General features: G+C 44.8%; 1 long non-coding RNA gene across 1 annotated transcript; it reads left to right on the top strand.

The window, feature by feature from the left end:
• Nucleotides 1-15,096: 15,096 nt before the first annotated feature.
• On the top strand, nt 15,097-22,531 carry LOC118355410 (uncharacterized). The gene is made up of 3 exons (XR_004817768.1): nt 15,097-15,217; nt 20,992-21,094; nt 22,409-22,531. It is a non-coding gene; the product is annotated as an uncharacterized LOC118355410 (long non-coding RNA).
• Nucleotides 22,532-23,044: the final 513 nt, after the last annotated feature.

Raw genomic sequence — 23,044 nt, 5'->3', positions numbered from 1 at the left:
AAGATGTGGCTGGTAGTGCAGGCTGCTCAGTGTGGACAGAGTTTCAGGAACTGAGGCAAGAGTGCCTGGGGCTGGGGTCTGACCTGGAAAGCCTCCGGCAAGAGAGCAGAGTTGGGAGCTGCCCACGGAGAGCGGCTGGAGGATCCTGAGCAGGGGAGGTGTGGTGAACTGTGCCGAGCAGGCTGGATTTGAGGACCAGGGCCCTGTCGTGCAGAGCCTGCCGATGATTGCAGCGGGACAGACCGGCTGGGCCAAGGCCAGATACCAAGGGTGCGCAGGTGCGCTGCAGGCCATAGCTCCTGGGCCAGGAGCTTGGGGCGTGAGGAGGAGCCGTCAGGGGCTGCAGCCCCTTTGCTCTCTACCCTGTCCACAGAGGGGCCCACACCCCCTTCCGCCTCTTTCCCAGATTGTCGGGGTGTGTGCACGCTCTCGAGCGCATATGCAAACCACTGGAGGGAGAAGCTGTGCAGGGCCCCCCACCCTGCTGTGACTCCTCTGGCATTTCCAGTCCAGGGCCTGAGGAGGTTCAGCTGCCATGGTGTGGAGGAGCTGCGCCCAGAGTCCTAGCCTTAGAACTCGAGCATGGACAAGACCCCTGGGGAGCCTCTCTCCAATTTGTGGATGGGCTTCCATCATGTCTCTAGAATTTTATGCGTGTATGTGTGTGTGTGTGTGTCTGGTTTTCCTCAGATTCTCAAAGGGATCTGTGACACCAGCCCTTGTCAATGTAATCCCATTTTCCAAATGAAGAAACTGAGGCCTGGGGAGGGAGAGTGACTCCCTGGGTCCCTCAGTGAGTTCGGCACCATCCAGGGCAAACTCCCTTTTCTTCTGAGGAGGATGTCTGTCAGGAGAGCCAGGGTGCTGGGAGCTGGAGCAGAAGTGGAAACAGAGAGGAGAGAGGGACTGGGGGAGGAGAGGAGAGGAAAGGCCAGAGTTGCCCAGGGATTAACCATCTGTGTGTTTTGTAGGGGCCAGTCCCCCCCAGGATACCTGATCCCCTTCTCCAAGTATTGTTCAAATACTTTCCCAGGGATGGACTGGGCGGGACTGGCAAGTGGGGGTGGGGTAGAGGGGGGAGAGGAGAGAGAGAGATTGAAAGCAGTAAGAAGCTGGGGTGGGGCAGAGAGAGAGAGAGAGAGAGAGAGAGAGAGAGAGAGAATACGGGAGTGCGTGCTTGAGGACCTGGAAGGTAGGCGAACCCTCTTCAGCTGTCCTCCGAGGGGAGTTCACTAGGCTCCTCCAGGCCAGGATGGGGGTGGAGGGAGGCTGAGAGCCTCCACCAGGATTTTCTGAAGGGCAGTTCTGCAAATTTGAACTTAAAGGCTGAGAGTGTGTCAACCTACAGGTTTGCTGACTGCTCTTGGGTCTTGGCATTAAAATCCTTTCTCATTCCCTCTCAGGCCCACCTTACTGGCTTCTCAGGCCGCCATTACTGGCTCTGAAATCATAGATTTGGGACGCCCGGGTGGCTCAGCGGTTAAGCATCTGCCTTCAGCCCAGGGCATGACCCTGGGGTCCCAGGATCAAGTCCCACGTCGGGCTCCCTGCAAGGAGCCTGCTTCTCCGCCTTTCTCTCTCTCTGTGTCTCTCATGAATAAATAAATAAATAAAATCTTAAAAAAAAAAAAGAGAGAGATCATAGACTCTGACAGCAGGAAGCCATCTTAGGGACCAGTGAGTCCAGTGGTTTTCAAAATGTACTTTGATGGACCTCGGGGGCTCCACAAGCTGAACAAGTGGGGGAAAGGCTGACTGACCCCCCTTCCCTCCCAGAGCTGTGGCAACTAGACAGCACAGCTTTACTGATTGGCAGTCAAGCTAGATTTTGTGGCAGAAGGAGTTCCCCTGGCTTAAAACATGATTCTAACCTCCCTGCCCCACCCTCAAATTTATGGAAGGGGAAACTGAGGCTAAGACTTGCTGGGGGTCATTAGAAATCTAGTGGCTGAGCTAGATTCAGCTAGGTTTCAGGTCAGGCCTCCCCACCACCAGGCCAATTGCCTTCTTTCTCCCTGGGCTCAGCAAGGGAAGGGATGGCCTTCCTTACAGAGAGGGATGGGGCTGGATGGTGTTGAGGCCAGAGAAAGGGGATGTGGGAACCCCAGAAACGTACAACCCTGCTGCCACCAAAGCATGGGGAAGGCCTCACTATAGCGCCCTGGCAAGAATCCTAGATCCTGGGCCTGGTTTTCTGTTCCTGCCCAGCAGGGAAACAGCTGCAGGGTAGGGATAAGGGGTGTGGAGGTGTGTGGGAGGGGGAGGGAGACCCCACTTTTATACTCCAAAGGTTTAAGCTCTTTAGGCTGCCAGTGCAGGGGTGCTGGGAGGACTCTTGTGTGCCTGTCAGCTTTGTGGGAAGCTCTGGCAAGCCGGTCTCTCTCTTTCTTCCAAGGCTGAGTAGACAGATGAAAGCAGGCCCCAGCCGCTGAGTGGGGGTGCTCCAAGCAGAGGTGGCTTCTGGACAGCTGTGGAAGGCCTCGTTTGCATATATGCAAATGAGTGCCTGGCTCCTTTCTTTCCCGGCATCATCTAGGCAGACCCAGGTGCTGTTGGAAGAGTCCCAGATCCTGCATCAAAATTAGTCTCTTGAACGGGTTTCTTTTTTTTTTTTGTCTCCCAATGTGAAATTTCCTTTGAACTCCTTCCCAGACTCTGGGAACCTTCTCAGTCCCAACTCTACCTCCCTTCCAGTCATGTTAGCTCCTCAATCCCTAGGAATTAGAGCTGAAGACAGCCAGGGCCAGAGGGCAGGATCCAGCCTAGACAGCCAAGGGGTTCTAGGTGCTGCTCCTGGCTCTGCCACTGTTTTGGTGTTCTTATCTGGGATGAACCCCTCATCTCATCTCTCTGCCCTGCAGTGTCCCCAGTGGGTAAACAAAGAGAGGGGCTGAATGTCCCTTCCAGCTCCAACAGTCTGCAAATGTTTGTGAACGTTTGTGCATTAAAGTTGTGTGGTTGTAAATAACAGACACCAATGCAGGCCACTAAATTAACAGAGGGAAGAGGACATGAGGGTGTCTCAAGAGACGTGATGGGGTAGGTTCATAAGGGGAGGATAGAGAGCTGTTTGGCTCCTCCATTTCTTCTCTCAGCTTCTTAGTTGAAAACTATTTTAATCCTCTCTCCTTCCTTTCTTTCTTTCTTTCTTTCTTTCTTTCTTTCTTTCTTTCTTTCTTTCTTTCTTCTTCTTTCTTTCTTTCTTTCTTTCTTTCTTTCTTCTTTCTTTCTTTCTTTCTTTCTTTCTTTCTTTCTTTCTTCTTTCTTCTTTCTTTCTTTCTTCTTTCTTTCTTTCTTTCTTTCTTTCTTTCTTTCTTTCTTTCTCTTTCTTTCTTTCTTTCTTTCTTTCTTTCTTTCTTTCTTTCTTTTCTTTTCTTTCTTCTTTCTTTTCTCTCTTTCTCTCTTTAGAAAAGGAGAGAAAGAGGGCAGGGGAGGCGCAGAGGGAGAGGGAGAGAGGGAATCCTAAGCAGGCTTCATGCCAGCATGTAGCCCCACACAAGGTTCAATCTCACAACCCTGAGAGGTCACAACCTGAGCCAAAATGAAGAGTCCACACCTAACCAACCCAGCCACCCAGGTGCCCCTAATCTCCTTTCTCTCTTAAGATTGACATTTCTCTGTTCTTCAGTGAACAAAATGAATATCCTTCAAAACCAGGTTCAGGGAAAGTGACCCACAGAGACCGACTCAAATATCTGGCAGGGATCTGATTTCAGATTCCCTGTAGAGAACACCTACTGGCTTGGCTTGAGTCAGGTGATCACCACTGGACCAGTCAGCCATGGCCAGTAGGTCAAGGACATAGAGGAGAAACATGGCTGCCTGAGGTTCATAGCCAGATGCTGAGAGATGGTTTCTAGGTGCTGGGAAGACACCCAAGGAGTGTTTACTGCATCCTATGGGGTGTAAGGCGCTGAATTATAGTGTGAGCTAGTGAGCCTTTACAATGAGACAGACACCGGGCTAACCATATTTCATACACGATTCAACAAACCAATGAACTAGATGCTACTATTATCCATTTAATCCTTATAACTATCCTTTGAGGTGGGTTATTCTACCCACTTTATAGATGGGGAAGCTGAGGATTGATGAGGTGAGGTTACTAGCTTATAGTCATGCAGCTAATACCAGGCTGAGCTGGAATCCTTATCTGAGTCCCTTTGAACATCAGATTTATCTTCTCTAAAACAGTAACTTCTATTTAGTAGGACTCTTATGAGCAATACGTGATATAAAGTATGATGAGGGTTTAGCAGAGTGCTTGGCATTTGGTAACCACTTATTTAGGATGAAGTGGCCCTCAAAGCCCTGTAGGAACTGAGAATTCAGTAGAAGGCAGTTCTGCTTTTAGGCATCTGACCATTGAAAAGGTCTTTCTTTCCTGAACTTTTAGACTGACCCAAAATTGGATTCTCAGTAACTTCTATCCACTGATCCTAACCCTACCAGTTAGGGGCTGTGGTGGACAGAAACATGGCACCTCCATGATGTTCACATCGTTGAACTTAGGATGTGTATGTTGCACAACAAGGGGGCATTAGATTGCACATGGAATCAAGGTTGCTGATCAGCTGACCTTAAAATAGGGAGATTCATCTGGTTTATGCAGATGGGTCCAACATAAAGGGGAATTTTAAAGATAGAAGGAAACAGAAGAGTCAGCTTCAGAGTCAGGTGATAGAAGAAGGACAAGACCTGCCATTGCTGGCTTTCAGGATGGAGGAAGGGACCTTGAGGCAAGGAATGTAGGGAAACTGGAAAAGGCAAGACAGCAGATCTTCCCCTAAAGCTTCCAGAAAGAATCCAGCCTTGCTGACACCTAGAGTTTAGGACCTCTATCTCAGAACCAAAGATAATAAATTTGTGTTATTTTAAGGGACTATATTTATGATAGCAATGATTAAAAAATGAAACAAAACAAAACCCAAAACTAATACAGGGGCATTCCAAGCAAACCAGAACCTTCAAACCACAATCCTATTCCTTCGAGGGTCTTCTCCTCCAGACTGTAAACCCTGGTCCTTTGAGTATTTCTCACACGCATGTTTTAAGAGTGCGAACCATATCAGAACCGAGAAGAGATCCTTACATTTAGCAATTATTGGCTCACTGGTGGCATAGAGGTGAGCAGCCCAGGAGGCACAGGATGGGCGGAGCATAGGGGTTTGTGGTGATGGAGAAGAGTAAATGTAGGCATAATTTATCACTTCTTGGCCCCTCTCAACACCCTGCTAAATATCAGAGTAACCTTTAAAGAAGGCAGAGACCATCAATTAAATAAACAGATGCCTTGATGGAGAATAGGAGTGTAAACACAAGAGGCACCATTTCATAATTTACTGACGGTAAATCAACCTTGTTCACTCAGTGGGCTGTTCTCCATCTGCATGAAAGAAAAAGGAGGAAATCCATCAGAACAGGGCAAGGACCTTCACGAGACCTGCTAACCAACAAAATAGATTACAGAGAAAGCTTTGACACCTTTTTCCTGGGGTTAAGATTTTTTTTTTTAAACAAGAGGTTGCCTATGAGTTTGTCTGGAATGATTCAAGTAATGCCTTTGGAGATGCAGGAGGATGGTTGAGATGACTTTTGGATGTTTCATATGCCACCTTTTAATTCCAGTATCCAAAGATTGTGATTTGTGCCTGCACATTCACACTCGTGATTAAACCACATACACAGGTTACACAGGTTACTTAATATAGCTAGAAAAACACACTGAACCATAGTTCCAGTGACCTGAGGATGCATCTGACATATTCAGCAAAATTGGGCCAGGGATTAATATTGCTAAGGTCAGTGTGGTCATTTTGGGCACATAGGGGGTAATCTTTCATGAGGGTTCACCACTTTTCGGTATCTTAGTTCATCTGTAATGGACTGGCTGAGAGAGATGGTTATTAGAAAATAAAATGCACTGAGAGTCCCCGCATGAATCATTTATGGAAGATACCATGCTTAGCAAAAACCATGAAAATATGGCTGTTAAGGGCAACTCAGTCACTATTTCTGGATGGCTTTCAAGCGTGACTGCGGACCAGAGAAATGGGCCTGGACACACTGCAAAGATCTAAGCCTTCAGGCGGAAGAGAAGACAGAGGTGAGCTCAAGGGGCGGCCTTCACAAGCCACCACGTGGTGATACTCAGACCGTGAGGGGTCCCTCGTGTGAGAAGGTGCCCCTGGCCTTACTCTCCTTCTGATTATCACAATAGGCCAGAGGAGGAGAGGTCTGCTGAAGAGGTGATTAATTCAACAGGACTGAGGTTTGGGCAATTAACTTTTAAATATGCAAGCAGCTCAGAAGAGGGAGGAAGTGGTTTCCTCCTAGCAAAGCTGGTGAAAGATGGTGTGATGTTATCAAGGCTTTTGGGTAACCAGCAGAAGTTTTTAAATCCCCACTCTGCCCACACTCAGAGTATCCGAGCCATGATAGCCTAACGATGGGGGCCTCAGGAGCCGAGAAAGGAAAGAATCGGTGCTCTGCGGGTCAACTATAAATAGAACTTAAGATCTTTCTAGAAGGCTGGGGGAAGCAATCAGCTAACTAAAGAACTGTACAGGAGTTTGCCCAAGGGTGCAGTTTGACCTAGGCTTTTTGTTTCCTTTACAGTCAATAAGTGAGGGGAAATGTCTTTGCTTGTTGCAGGTGTGTCTGAATCACAGCAGACCTCCTGCTGGAGAGGAAGTGGAGGCTGCACGCAGGGGCAGGAGGACCTTGCTTTGAATCTTTGCTCTACCGTGTTTGAGTTGTTGGATCCTAAATAAGTCACTTTACCTGCTCTGCGCTCATCTGTAAAGTAAAGGTCAAAATACTCATCTTACAAAATTCTACCCTGTTATGAGGATTAATAGATGGTTAATAAACATGTACTACTTTCGAGGGCTGCAAGGAGACAAACTACTGGCCCTGGCAGTTAGCAGATTTTGGTTCTTCTAACCTCCACCAGCAGCCCATTCCCTTATCATAGAAAAAGGGGTCATACAGGTGCCTCTGTACTCTCTGGGTGACTCAGCATCCCTGGCCCCTCTCCTGGAAGTTCTGGTTCAGAAGAGGTAGGTTGGGCCTAGGAATTTGTTTCTTTGCACCGGAGATGTTTGAAAAATCTGGATTAGGTTATTGTCTTCTGAACATCTCAGATCATAAGAGTCATAGGATAGAGGTAAAAATGCAGATTCTAGCACCTCTAGCAAGGAGGCCAAGAAGTTGCATTTTTATTTTTATTTTTAAAATGTTTTATTTATAGAGAGAGAGCAAGAGCAAGCAGGAGGAGAGGGAAAGGAGCAAAGGGGGAAGGAAAGGAAAGAATCCTTTGAGGACTCCACACTGAATGCGGAGCCACATGAGGGCTTGATCTCATGCCCGTGAGATCATAACCAGAGCCGAAACCAAGAGTTTGGCACCCAGCCAACTGAGCCACTCAAGTGCCTCTGGAAATTTGCATTTTAAAAAAAGATTTATTTGTTTATTTTAGAGAGAGAGAAAGAGAGCATAAGCAAGTTGGGGGAAGGACAGGAGAGAGAATCCTGTGCCGAGCGTGGAGCCCAACACAGGGCTTGATCCCAAGACCCTGAGATTGGGACTTGAGCAGAAACCAAGAGTTGGCACTTAACCGACTCGACTGTGCCACCCAGGTGCCCCAGGAAGTTGCATTTTGAACCAGTATATCTGATGACTCATATGAACAGGAATAATTGGCAAAGCTAATCAAATGATATTTAGGGTTGAAGTCTATGACTGTTCGCTCTGAGCGGATGGTCAGCTAAGGAGCACAGATCTGGCCATATTATGTGTCAAAACAGGAAGTTCTTCCATCCAGTTGGTAAATGGCTGCTGCCCCCACTTCTCTCTAGTGTCCTCTCCCAGAACCTTCTTCCCTGAGGGCCCTCTCCCATCTCTGCACAACCCAGTGACTAAAGGATTAACACTGGACACAGGGTGGGCCACGTTGCTGTGGGCCAACCTATCTTCTGACTGATGGGTACTTGGGCCACAACAGCCATAAAATAGTTCAATGTTACTCCTCATTAAAGCAGTAATGGGAGGAGTTTCAGGAGGAGTCGTGGACTGGCCAACGTTATGGGAGGAGGTGGAAACCAAGAACAACTCATGAATTTCCAAATTTTTTCCAGCGTTTTTTTGGTTTTAGTAGCTAGCTCTTTTGGTGATGGTGGTGCATCTTCTACCTTCTGGGAATGTTTGTGTTAGATTCTTGATTGCAAGGAGCGGCCCCCCTCAGCTCATCTCAATACGGCAGAAGGTCATTTACTGGCAATGATGCTTCTACCAGTGATCACAGCCTCCGAGAAGTCCCCAAGACTATTGACTGCCCTCTTTTCACCTCCCCCCTCATGTTGGGGACTGGAGTGGTCAGCAAGTCACCCATCGCAGCCACAGCCTGGAGGTTTGGCACATCACAGGCATGCCACCCCACCCCCAATGCTTCTTGGATGTTACTGTGGGTAAAAGTGTAAACAAAAATCCTTTTAGAACTATCTTTTTTTTTTTTTTTTTAAAGTCTCTGGTATAAAAATGCTTGTATTCTAACAGGGTATTTGTTTATTCATAGTGGCAGGATGGCAACAGAGCGTCAGAAGTTAAAAGAACTCCAAAGTCAGGCTGCTGGGTTTGAATTCTCCTTCAGCATTTATGACCTGGAGCAAATTGTTACTTAACCTTTCTAAGTGTCTGTTTCCTCATCTGTAAAATTTGAATAATGAGAGAACTGGATTAATCTCACAGGGCCTTTGTGAGAGCTAAGTGAGATTTTGCAAGCAAAGCATTGAGAACAGCGTCCGGCATATAGAAAGAGCTCAGTAATAAACGTTACCTGAAGGCAAACTTGTCCTGTAAAGAGCCAGATAGTAAATATTCCAGGCTTTATGGGTTATGTGGTCTCTGTCACAACTACTCAACTTTGTCTCTGTGACGTGAAAGCAGCCACAGATAATATTGTAAGGAATGGGCATAGCAATAAAACTTTATTTACAGTAGCAAGTGGCAAGCTAGATTGACTCATGGGCCCTACTTTGTTGATGCTTATGTTAAAGGAAGATAGGTTTCTTATGGGAAGGCAAGAACAGCTAAATTACCAGGCCTCCTGGGCCTTAGAACATAGTTTAGGAACCAGGAGGCTCTCTAGTTCCTGTGCGTGCCTTCATAATTCTGTGAGCCAATTTCTTTTCTTTTTTTTTTTTTTTTAAGATTTTATTTATTTATTCATGACAGACGGAGAGAGAAAGAGAGGCAGAGACACAGGCAGAGGGAGAAGCAGGCTCCATGCAGGGAGCCCGACGCGGGATTTGATCCCAGGTCTCCAGGATCACACCCCAGGCCGAAGGCAGCGCCAAACTGCTGGGCCACGGGGCTGCCCTGTGAGCCAATTTCTTAAATAAATCTCTCTCTTCCTCTCTCTCCATACATATGCATAATCTCCTGTTGGTTCTGTCTCTTCCTGAGTCTGTGACCGTATACAGATGTGAGGCCTTGGGTCAGTCAACCAAGGCACTGGTGTCTAGGATTTGCTTCTCTTAGCAAGGGGCTATGGGAGGGAGTCCCTTGGAAGAGCCTGAATTCTGGGGTGTGGCCCATCTAGCACACTGTCTTCCTGTACTGGTTTTCTGGTGTCACTCATAAAGCTATCCTCCAAGCACCCTAGAACTCTTGGCATCACATTGCCTATTAGATTCACAATCTGCTTTGTTAATTTTCCCCATTCTCACTGGTGTGAGGTGGTATCTCATTGTGGTTTTGATTTGTATTTCCCTGATGGCAAGTGATGCGGAGCATTTTCTCATGTGCTTGTTGGCCATGTCTATGTCTTCCTCTGTGAGATTTCTGTTCATGTCCTTTGCCCATTTCACGATTGGATTGTTTCTTTGCTGTTGAGTTTAATAAGTTCTTTATAGATCTTGGAAACTAGCCCTTTATCTGATACGTCATTTGCAAATATCTTCTCCCATTCTGTAGGTTGTCTTTGAGTTTTGTTGATGGTATCTTTTGCTTTGCAAAAGCTTCTTATCTTGATGAAGTCCCAATAGTTCATTTTTGCTTTTGTTTCTCTTGCCTTCATGGATGAATCTTGCAAGAAGTTGCTGTGGCCGAGTTCAAAAAGGGTGTTGCCTGTGTTCTCCTCTAGGATTTTGATGGAATCTTGTCTCACAACCACAAATGTTGGAGAGGATGTGGAGAGAGGGGAACCCTCCTGCACTGTTGGTGGGAATGTGAACTGGTGCAGCTGCTCTGGAAAACTGTGTGGAGGTTCCTCAAAGAGTTAATAGATCTGCCCTCCGACCCAGCAATTGCCCTGCTGGGGATTTACCCCAAAGATACAGATGCAGTGAAATGCCAGGACAGCTGCAACCCGATGTTTCTAGCAGCAATGTCCACAATAGCCAAACTGTGGAAGGAGCCTCGGTGTCCATCGAAAGATGAATGGATAAAGAAGATGTGGTCTATGTATACAATGGAATATTCCTCAGCCATTAGAAACGACAAATACCCACCATTTGCTTCGACAATGTGGATGGAACTGGAGGGTATTATGCTGAGTGAAATGAGTCAATCGGAGAAGGACAAACATTATGTGGTCTCATTCATTTGGGGAATATAAAAAATAGTGAAAGGGAATAAAGGGGAAAGGAGAAAAAATGGGAAATATCAGAAAGGGAGACAGAGCATGAAAGACTCCTAACTCTGGGAAACGAACTAGGGGTGGTGGAAGGGGAGGTGGGCGGGGGTTGGGAGTGACTGGGTGATGGGCACTGAGGTGGGCACTTGATGGGATGAGCACTGGGTGTTATTCTATATGTTGGCAAATTGAACATCAATAAAAAATAAATTTATAAAAAAAAGATTTACAATCTAAATATGTACAATAAAGAGAGGCAGCCTGGTATGGTGGAAAGGCCAATGGGCTCTGCAAACAGACAATGACCAAGAGCAACTCACTGAACTTCTATAAGTCCCAGTGTCTCCTCTGCAAAATGCGGATAATGGTGTTTCCTTGGGTGACCGTGGCAAAAATGAAATGAGATGACATGTGTAAAAGTTACTGGCACATGTGAAGTCCTCACCAAGACATTAGTTTCCTTCTTTCTTTTTTCCTTCCCGACCCCCACCCCACATCATAATTCTCTCTCTCTCTTTAAGATTTTAATTATTTATTTGACAGAGAGAGAGAAAAAAAGAGAGAGCGCAAGCAGGGGAAGAGACAGGCAGAGGGAGAGGGAGAAGCAGGCTCCCTACTGAGCAGGGAGGGAGCTCAATCCCAGGACCCTGGGATCATGACCTGAGCCAAAGACAAATGCTTAACTGACTGAGCCACTCAGGCACTCCCCAAATCATAATTCTATCCATGGGTATTTCCTTTTGGTACTGCTGGTAGAGTTGGTGGAACTTTCTGGGCCTTCTGTTTTTGTACTGCAGAATATCCAGGTCCCGACAACAGTAATGGTGGCCTGAGTGGCCTTACCCATTCCTTCGTAGGGTTTCCTGCATTCATGATGCTCTTTGCTTTCCTTGGAATTGCCTCTCCCTTCCTTTTGAATATTTTTGTTAGCCAGCCTATAGTTGTAGCTAAAGGACTGGAACGGAGTTCAACTATGAGGAGAGAGCACTCTTTGGTTTTGAAGAGCAGTGGATTCCATGGCAGAGGGAATGATGTGGACTTTGAGCACTCAGAACCCCTGAGAGGTAAGTATAAAGCAATGCTCTTTTCTTTTCTCTTTTCTTTTCTTTTCTTTTTTTTTCTTTTCTTCTTTTCTTTTTTCTTTCTTTTCTTTTCTTTCTTCTTTTCTTTTCTTTCTTCCTTTTCTTTTCTTTCTTTCTTTCTTTCTTTCTTCTTTCTTTCTTTCTTTCTTTTCTTTCTCTCTTTTCTTCTTTCTTTTTTGATTTATTTATTTATTTGAGAGAGAGAGAAACAGAGAGAATGCACATGTCAGTAGGGGGAGGGGCAGAGGGAGAGAGTCTTTAAACAGACTCCCTGCTGGGTGTGGAGCCCACTGGAGGGCTTAATCTCATGACCCATGAGATCATGACCTGAGCCAAAAACAAGAGTCAGATGCTCAACCAACCGAGACACCCAGGTGCCCCAGCAATGCTATTTTCATTTCCATTGTCTTTTTCAAACGTATTCATGGAGGAGAGTTCTCCCTTCCCACTGGTTGGAAACTCAAGCTATTTCATATCTTTTCAGCTCCCTCTTAGATAATAAAAGTCCTGTAGACATGCTAAGTCATCAGTGTCTCAACCCAGAAATTAGAATGCCCATGCCCGTGCCATACCATCTCTACAACCCATCAGTATGGCTACATGGCTACTTGTAGGCAGGAAGCATGTGGTTGGTGAAGGGGTGGGGCAGTAGATTTCTTTTTTCTCTCTCAGTTCCTCCTCCTGGGCAGTCATTCTCCTCTAGCTCATTAAAACACTCCCCACACTCATAAGCCCTGGAGATCATTTCAGATTCTCCTTACAGGACTGTTAACTCTTCAAGGAGGCCCCTTTTACACGGTGCCCATCCTGATCACACCTGCTCTCTCTTGCATCATTGGGTCACATCCCATCCAAGGGAAACACCCAGGTGTTCCTGCCCAGGCATACTCTGGGATTTGCAGGTCAGTCTCTAGGCTGCAGAAATATCTCCTTCCATCAATGATGGGAGAAGCCAACCAGCCCATCTCTCCCTGCCTTTTACATTTCCAGTCTGGAATCCAACATGGGTCCATTGTGTCTCTCCAGTCCCAGGGAACATGTACCAAGCTTTCTGAAGCCCCTTCCATGAGATTTGAGAAGAGAGATAAGCACCTCCCATCCCACCTCTTGGAAGGGTTGAAGATGATAGCAGGTCAATGTTTTTTTTTTTTTTTTTTTTTTTTCTTCAAATAAGTCTTCCTCCAGATCCTCTCCCTTAATCTCTAAAAGCCAGACCATTTCATACCTTCAGTGTGAGTGTCAGTGAGAAGTTCGAGTTTGGTAACAAAATTTTGTGTCTTACCTTGAAAATTTGCATCTTCTTCTGGCATCACACTAAAATGTTATGTCTACTGTATCATGGTGCCTCACGCAAAACTTTCGATTTAACATCTTTTTATATTTACTTTGGTATTGATGCAATTGCGGGTGAAGATGGGGCAGTCAAGGAACTCTTGATGCTTGAAATACAGATCGCAGTGCATCCATATCCATGCTGTGCATTTCTTGTCTTGTTGTTGACAGTCTCTTGGGAACAGCAAGTTTGGCTAGGATCACCAGAGAGTCTTGTGGATGCACTTGGCCAGAGAACACACTGGGTACTTCTCAGCCTTCCCCTGGAGAGCATTTTCAGAGAGAGCTCAGTGTACTATTTGCTTTGTTTTGTTTTTTTCTTTCTTTTCTTCTTACTGGCTTCTTCGATTCTCCATAGGAAGACCGATTAAGGCTAGCTCTCCTGGAGTCAAGTGTGGTTGGGTGGTAAAGAATCCCAAGTGTTTGTTGTTTTCTATCCTTGTCTCAGGTATTTGGAGGACTCTTACCTGGGGCTGGGGAGGCGGAGGGGAACTGGCTTCCCAGGGCCTCTGTTGGTTTTAGGTGGCAGAGGGGAAGTGGGAGGGGAGAGGAGAGGCTGCCATTGAGGATTGCCAAGGTGGGGCTGGCCTAGAAAGGATACCCATCCCTTCAGCCTAGAAGTACCCATTCACTGTAGCTATGGGCATGTTTTCCATCTGTTTTACATGTGGGTGTTTCTTCTTTTCTGCAAACTGGTCTGCCACATGGCAAGATCAGGGTCAGCCTGTACCCTCTACTTCCTGTACCCACACAGCCTCTCTCACAGGTCACTGGACACAGTAGGCACCAGGTAAATGCTGAGTTGCTGAGGCCCACAGGCTTATTAGAAGCAGAAACCAGAAAACCTCATTTACATTTAGTTCCATTAATGCCACAAGTGCTCATCCAGGGCCTTCTAGGTGTCAGCACCATGCACAGGCATTACATAATTATTTTGATCTGAAGCCAATAGAAAGATGAGATTTAGTTCCCCAGCCAGACCTGGTTTAATATGCTTATTATAAAAAATATATACTGGGGGAAAAAGGAAAGATAAGATGAGAAAAATCACCCATAATGCTACCACCAAGATAATTACTGTCAATATTTTAAGTCTCTACCTTCACGCATATTATTTTATATAAATGAATTCGTTTTGATATTCAATTTTGTTTCCTTCCCTTCATTTCCAGTATCACGTAAAGCTAGTTCCTAAATGCCATTTTGATTTTTTGTATAACATTCTTTTCTGTTTCTAAAAATAATGGATGCTCATTATAGGAAATTTGGGAAAATGGAAGAGTGTAAAGAAGCTAAATTGCTTAACACAACTTCCACCCAGACACAGCTACTATGTTTCCTTCAAGTCTTTTTTCCTATGAACTTATTTGTGTATGCTTTAGAATATTGGCAATCGTATGTTGTTTAAAGTTCTTTTAAGTGTTGTTGTTGTTTTTTAATTAGTGAGGTAATTTGTACACATGATTAAATAAGAATGGCAAATACAAGAGAGTTTAGGATGAAGAGCAGTTCCACTGTTGACCTCTTCCCATCCCTAGTCCTGATCCTTAGAGGAAGCTGCTTTTAGCCCTTCTGGAATTTTCTTCTGGTGATTATGTCAGCTTCTATCTCCAGTTGACACGGGTCTACCACTATTTCCTGCTTATCAGTGTTAGACATTATCCGCTAGACTTCCTGCTCTCATGATGTGGCTTCTCTGTCCCCGTCTCCTCCACTGCAATCATCCCCCTACTGGTTACTTTTCACTACAAGCAACAAACTCACATCTTTTTAATCTTGTTCTATCAACTCTACAGTTATTTTGGCCTTTCATGTTCTACAGGGAGGGAGGACAGTAACACGCCCCAGAAACCCACTGTTTCTCAGGTCCCCTTCCTATATTCCATTGATCAACTTCTGTCTATAGTACTTTGGCTTTTCCAGAGTGTTCCACATACAACAATTAAATTTTCCATCTTTCCTGAGGTTCTTCTGGAAAACTAAGAATCAGTAAACAGTGTTTATGTCGTCATGACTGTGTCACCATGGCTCCTGCATTTGGGGTACCCAACAGTACCTCAATGGTGCATTTGCTGTTTGAATGAGCTCTGTTTTGCCTAGGTTTTCCTTGTCCATTTGCTGTCTTTATCAAATTCTCTATTTTACTCCAACTTTTTCATCCAACCAGGTAAGCCAGGAAGTATACTGCTTTCCAGAGTCTCTTTTCCCATGTTCTCTGTCTTGCTCTGATCTACACTGCTTGTAGATCAACATCTTCTAAGTTTCTGTTTGGTTGCAGTCCACTAAGTAACTTCCACAAATCTGGTGTGAAGGAGGTAAATTTTTTGAGTCCTTGAATATTCCACTGTAACACTTGATTGATGCTTTTTTCACGTATGGAATTCTAGATTCAGGACAATTCACTCTCAGAACATTGAAATTGTCACCCTCATTGCTTATGAGAAACTTAAGGTCAGCCTGATTCTGAGTCTCTTGCAGATGACTTGTTTTTTACACACTGGAAAGTTTCAATATTTTATCCTCATCCCCAGGATTCTGAAATTTTCAATCATGTAACAAGTATGGTGGTTTTTCCGTCATTGTGCTAAGCATTTGGGGGGTCTTTCATTCCGGAGGCTCATGTCCTACAGCTCTGGAAAGTTTTGTATTATTTCCTTGATAATTTCTTCTCTGTTCTCCCTGGAAGCCTATTATTTGAATGTGGAGTTTCTGGATTGAATCCTGATTTCCTCATCTTTTCTGTCCTTTATAATTTTGATTTACTTTCTTAGAGGGTTCCTATAATATGGGTCTTTTATTTTTTTATTATTTTTAAAAGATTTTCTTTATTCATAAGTAACAGAGAGAGAGAAAGGCAGAGACATAGACAGAGAGAGAAGCAGGCTCCCTGAAGGGAGCCTGATGTGATGCTCGATCCCAGGACCCTGGGATCATGCCCTTAGCCAAAGGCAGATGCTCAACCACTGAGCCACCCAAGTACCCCTAATCTGGGTCTTTTATATCAATAAAACTGTGTGTATGTGTGTGTGTGTGTGTGTGTGTAAGAGTGGAACACACAGGTGTCTTATCAGAGGTTGTGTAGGGGGCACTTGACTGCTTTCTATGCCAGAGCATGGCACAATATGGGAACAGACTGTCCCATCTACAGATATTCAATGAATCCTTCTGCAGTCAATCCCTGGTTTCACCTGCCCCGATTCCCACTGACATTCCTGAGTGCTCAGCCTTCTCCCTTTGGCCAAATCATCTAATGAATATACTCTAGGCTGAGGGACTCATCACCCCATTGGGTGAGTTACCACCTTTCCATCTAATTTCCAACTTGGCCACATCTTTTGAAGTGGATCCCCCTATTTGCTCTTTTTTTCTTTGCTATCTTTAGTGGGGTCTCAAAGAGACATGCATGTAGTTAATGCACTATTTCTTTTTTAGCTGGAAGTCTCTATAACACATTTTTATTTTTTATTTTTTAAAAATTTATATAAATTTATTTTTTATTGGTGTTCAATTTGCCAACATATAGAATAACACCCAGCGCTCTCCCATCAAGTGGCCCCCTCAGTGCCCATCACCCAATCACCCCCACCCCCCGCCCACCTCCCCTTCCACCACCCCTAGTTCTATAACATATTTTTAAGCAAAAAAAAAAAAAAAAACTTTATTGAGGTAAAATTTTAAAAAATGCACTGCTTTGAGGTAGACTGTTCATGGACTTTGAATAAGCACATCACAGTCAAGATGTAGTACATTTTCCATCTCCAAAATGTTCCTTTGTTCCTCTTACATCCCCTCCCTCACTCAGCCCAAGGAACTTCTAATTTTCCCTATTCTAGGATTTTATATATATGGAACACACAGTATGTACACTTTGTGTCTGGCTTCTTTTTCCCAGCATAAGGTTTTTGAGATTCTGGAAGAATCTTTGTTGTATAAATCACTTGTTTGTTGTATAAATCACTAGTTTGTTCTTTTATATTGTTGAGTAGTATTCTGTTATTTATGGGAGCCACAGTTTGCTTATTCGTTTACCTGTTGGTGAGCATTTGGGTTGTTGCCCATTTTGATGAAGTGATGACGAGTGTTTGTATTCAAGTATTTTTTTGTGGACATACACTTTTATTTTTCTTGATTAAATACCTAGGAGTGGGGTTGTGGGGTTATGTGGTTTAAGAGTGTGCTTAACTTTATGAGAACCTGCCAAATGGTTCCCTAAAGTTGTTGAAGTATTTTAAACTCTCGCCTGCAGTCAACAAGAGTTCCATTTGTTCTAAGTCTTTGCAATACTGACTAATCCCCCTTTTGATTGTAGACATTCTGGTGAGTGTGTAGGGTTTTCTCATTGGTTTGATTTGAATTTCTCTGATGACTACTGATGTGTATCATCTTTGCATGTGCTTTGGTCATTGACATGCTTTTTTTATGAAGTATCTTCAAATCTTTAGCTCACTTTTTAATTGGGTTATCATCCTATTTTGTTGGAAAGTTGTTTTATATTTTTGAGTTAGGTCTTTGGTCAGGTAATCCCTGTGTGTCTTTGAACCCTGTGCTTTCCCTACTTAGTATTGTATTATAAGAAGGTCTTCACGCAATGACTTTGTTTGAAAGCATGATATTTAACATTTCTTGATATTTGCCATACTCATGTACCATTATCTATTTAAGAGTTTCTGTTGTTGAACATTTATGTTTCTATGTTTGTTTTGTGATTGCTCTAATAACACTATAGCACATGTCCTCTTGCAGGAATCTGGTTTGTTCCTTAAGATAGATTCCTAGAAGCAGAGTGACAATGTCCAAGTGTGGAACATATTAAGGGCTTTTGATATGTACTGTCAGATTGCTTCCCCAAAAGTTTGTACCAATTTCAAGTGTCACCAGTAGGAGACAAGACCCCCACTTTACACCAATGTTGCCAGCTCTGGGTATCCTTCTTTGAGAAAAATTTACTAATTTAATGGGTGGAAGTGATAGCTGGTTTTAAGCAGCATTTCTTAAATTCTGAGTGCGCTTGGACACCTTTCCAAGTGTTCAGTAGTCACTTGTTTTTCCTCCTCTGTGAACTGTTTATTCATATCTTTCGTTCTCTGATGAGTTTCTGAGGCACGTTTCCCAACTCTGCAAAGACGTCGCAGTGGGCGGAAGTGTTTGGCGGTGGAGGTAGGGGAGGAGAAAATTGGGCTGGCAGCTGACCAAGAAGTAGGGTGTTGGCTTAGTGGGGCACCCCGGGACACCCAGGGACCCTGCACACTCCTTTCTTCACATAGGCCACCTGAAAGCTCTGTGAATAGCAAGAGGGAAACCCCCAGGGGGTCCCACAGGAGAAGGGATAAAAGCTTTCCTTCTGGGAGTTAAATTGTAACTTTGTTGCCTAATGGAGCACAGCAGTGATATGCAAGGTCACCAGACAGGGTCAAAATGGCTCCCAGGCCCACAAGTTTTGATAGTGACCTCAACAAAAGAATTGCCAGACCTAAATAATAAGTTTGTCTCTCAGGAAGGGGGATGGGGTGTAATGCTCAGTAACCAAAATGAATGTGAAAATGCTCCAAGGACTGTGGGGAAAAAGAAGGTCACACGAGTTGTAAGCCTTAAATTTCACCGGATTTTGCCTCAATTCAGTCATGCAGAATGCCCCCTGGGAATATTTGGAGCCCAAGAGTGCCTCATTCACTCTCTCAGTAAATACTCCGGTAAAGAGGTAGGAGTCTCCAGGGTGTCTCTCATGCACTCACCAACCATAGTCCTTGGGTGGTCCTTCTGGAGTCCCAAAGACATGTCGCCCCATGTTCTTGACAACATTTATGGAAGTCCCTGAGAAGCCCCATATATTGGTCCACCAAGTCTTCCCCACATACCTCTGGGCAGTCCCAGGGGCTCACAGATGAGAGTTCCCCCAGTATTATTGGGGTCCCCAAATAGCATCTCACACCTGCACCTCAACACGTTCCTCTGCCCCAATATTCCGGAAGAACCCAGGGAGAGTTGCACCAGAGTTCACAAAGCCTCCCCTTTGTGGCATAACCACTGATCCCTCTGGGGGCTCCCCTGGTTCTAGTGCCTCCGGGCACTGCTAGCTCTGACTGGTGATGATGTGCCCCTCTGACTGAAGCCTTTGAGATGCCCTAGCTGCAGAATAATTGGAAGCAACATGGGGCAGAATCCATCTTCTTGCCCTGTTAGAGAGGGAGTGGCCAAGCAGGGCTGGCCGAGACTCAGTGATTTGCATAGTGGTAGTTGACAGTTCTTTCTATTTTTACTGACGGTTCTCCTGTTAATCATGGGATTCAGATAGGAGTCTTTGTGGCCTGGGCCAGGAGATGCATCTGAAGACAGAATTATCCTTCCGATGACAGAGGCTTGGCTGCTGGGTTAGGTTCATCACATCTGGCTGGTTCTCCCCCCAGAATGAACCCCTTCCAAGGAGGATACACAGGCCTTCTTGTAAATGGGTATATTGTCCATACCCTAGTTTAAGGACAAATGGATTCATTATAAGGTCGGGGTTGATGTTACCAAAGGTCAGGAGACCAGCCAGGAGAAACACCTGACTGTTGGAGCAGAAGCCCACTGCTGGGTCCACCTGCATCCATTTATTACTTCTGAGACAGGACCCCAGCCGTAGAACTATTATAGCTTCTACCAAGAACAAAACACTTCCATTACCAGTTCTGATCTTGTGGTACATGGCTGCCACCTCACATTACTCATTTCTACTTTCTGACTATCTGATGGGTGTGTTTGCTTGGTAGAAAGTAGGTCACATGAGGTCTGGAAATAGATGTGGTTCTTTCAGTTTCTGTAGTACAGGAAAGCATGTGAGAAGGGCTTTGGCATGAGTATTAGGTGAGTCGTGGTGGGCTTCTTATGGACATGTCCACCAGCTTACCAGAAATACACAGACATGGCTGACCCTCAGCTTATGTGAGAACAGTGTTCAGGGATAAAGGGCTGTCATGGATGCATACAGTCCTAACCCTCTGTGGGGCTGTTGCCCTGGTATGAAGATTCACACTCTCCATTCCTTATAGCTATTACATCCCTATTAGGTAAATGAAATCGTTACTTACCTCATTTTGGGTTAAATTGTTAGACAATGTTACTAACTTCTCTTATTCTCCTTGGTTGACCAGCTGATTCATTCATCAGATATTTACTGGGTTCCTATTATGTGCCATGCACTGTGATGGTATTTGGGATGTAATAAAGAATATGATATAGTCTCTATTCTTAGGGATCTTGCTGTGTTACAGGGAAGAGGGACAAGGCATTAGGTTATTATGAGAGAGCTGTGAATGCTGGGCTACAGGGAAGGCCAAGATGACCTGGCAGGAGTGGGGTAGTAGGATGGATCATGATGGGTATGTTGTTTCAGGATTGAGCACTGCAGTGAGTCCCAAAAGGCAGAAGGATGGAGATTGGAAAGACCTTCCTGACCAAAAAGCCATATGTGCAAAGAAAAACTTAGGGAACATGGGACTCATGTAGAAAGACCAAAGAAGCATAGAATCTGGGGTGGGGGTAGGGTGAGATAAGGACAGGGCATAAACAGGGTCAGGTCATGATGGATCTGAAATTCTGTGATCTGAAATTTAGATTTCGTCCTGAAGACAATTCAGATTTTATTCTGAAGATAGCTTCCGAAGATCTTTAAACAGTAGAGTAGTGGGCTTGGATTTGTGTCTTAGAAAAATAAGATAGCCATGTGGCAACCATGTGGAGTATAGACTGGAGGGGGCTAGGGAAAGCAGGACCTAGTCCAGGTGAGAAATTTTGAGACTTGAACTAGTGCAAAGTGGAAGAGGAGGACAAGATAGGTGGGAGAGATGTATAAAAGTTAGACTCTCCCCCACCCACATCTAGGACAGGCCTCATCTCTATAGGATGGTGGGAATGAGGCAAAGTGAGAAGTAGATGTTTTGATGTGTTATCCTGATCCTACAGGACCGAAAGACTTACACCGTCAGCCCCTGGGAGAATCGCCCTCAACTGAAGACAGTTATCTTGCCCAAGGCACACCACCTTCATGGACAGCGCACATTCAGTGGTGGGTTGACATCAGGGTACAAAATCCACATCCCAGGCCCCTTGTCCTGCCTTGATACAACTCTGAGGGCCATCACAGACTCAGAGCTCTCCTGGGGTTGGTAGAAGCCTTAGTTGACACTTCACTGCAGCTCAGCATCTTCTTTTTCCAATCCTGCTTTCCTTCCTTCCTTTCTACAGGTAGACATCCCAAGAGCACTTTCTAGCACATCTTCTAACGCTAATCTTCATCTAAGAGGCTGCTTCATGGGAAATCCAAACCGAGGGATGATGTCCAATCCTTTGGCTTGTGAGCAGCCTGGATGGTGATATCATTCACTGATATGTAGAATACAGAAAGAGGAGGTGGTTTGGGAGGGATACCATGAGTTCACCTTTGGAAAAGTTGACTTTAAACTTCCTGAGACTTCAGGGAGTGAGACTAAATTTCAAAATCAATGTGTGGGCTGCAAGTGTAAATTTGGGAGTCATTAGTGTTCTGGGGTTAGCTGAACATCAATCTGTCTCACCTTGGGCTTTTGCATTTGCTATTCCCTTGATGCCTGTGTGGTTAGCTGGTTCCTCCTTGTCATTCAAATTGTAGCCTCAAATGTCAGCTCTTCCAAAAGGACCTCTTAGTCACCCAATCTAAAGTGCCACCCTCTTCTTTGTTATTACATCACTCCATCTTACCTTTCTGCACAGCATTTAGTGCTATCTGATATATTCTTATTTGTATCTCTATCCTCCCCCAACTGGAATGTAAGTCTCTGAAACAGAGGGTCCTTATGGAAATTGCTCACCTTTCTATTCCTAGCATCCAGAATAGTGCCTGGCACATGGTAGGTGTTCAATAAACCTTGAATAATTGACTGAATGAATCTGTTCTTTGCTGTGGACACTTATTAAATGGAATTTATTAAGACTGAGCACCCCAGATATTGTATAAATTGGAATTAAATCTGAAGTCCCCAAACACTTTGTCTCTACATTTCTGTCATTCTCTGAAACAGAGCCTGCCTGAAATATGGTCATTTATGCTGTGAATCCAGACCATCCCTTCCTTGGCCACCAGTCATTTCACCTCTTGGATGATGATTCTTTCTCATTTTGTTTTCCCCTGCACCACTGGCTTGATTGGTAGTGATTAGCAGAGGGTAGTCCATTTATGTGAAACACCTGCTTCCCACCTGTGTCCCCATGAGCAGTCAGCTTTGGACCTAGTGCAGAAAGCTAGTGGGTGTCCTTCATAGCTGAGTGGGCTTCCAGAATTTTCTCCAGGAGTCAGATCCAAACTGGCACCATATGGGTAACCATCTGTATGTCATTTTGCCAGCATTGCATCAAACACATCTGCCGGCTTGTGAAAGAGACCAGGGGCACCAAGGAGGATTGACAGAAATATTGGCCCAAGAAGAAGGCTGAGCCGGACAGAGCAGTTTCCATTCTGTGAATCAGGTTATAATTCGGTTGGCCTCCCTTCACTTGTTTATGAAACCAGCAAATGCCAGTCCAGAAGGTTGTGTTCTTTCATTGTGCCTATCAATCCACTCTGAAGAGAGTAGATAAGCATATCAAAGGTTATTTTACCTAGTTCAGGGTGAAGAGGCACATCCTGGGTGCATCAAAGTTCCTATGGTAGGAGAATTACATTGGATGGAGAGACTGTGATTATGCTCCTAGTCCTTGCACTATAGCCAAGTCATATATCCTACACCTTGTCAGGCTAGGGGCCAATTACAAATGCTGTTCCTTGGGTTGGTAATAAGACTCACAGAACCAAAAGTCAGCACATTTGATTGGATGGGATAGGGGGACCAGTCCAAAATGCAGGGAAATCTCTGAGGTGAAGCTGAAGCTACTCCATTGGAAAACATTCCTAAGATCTGCCGGTATGAGTGCACACATGGTTCTGCTATCTTAATCAGTTACTCAACAAGGTATTGTCCCATTGGGTCATCAGATGCTTTGC

The sequence above is a fragment of the Canis lupus genome, chromosome 8 (genome assembly GCF_003254725.2).
Source record: "Canis lupus dingo isolate Sandy chromosome 8, ASM325472v2, whole genome shotgun sequence".
NCBI lineage: Eukaryota > Metazoa > Chordata > Mammalia > Carnivora > Canidae > Canis > Canis lupus.
Note: the sequence above shows the minus strand (reverse complement) of the source record. Positions and strands in the feature narration are given on the sequence as shown.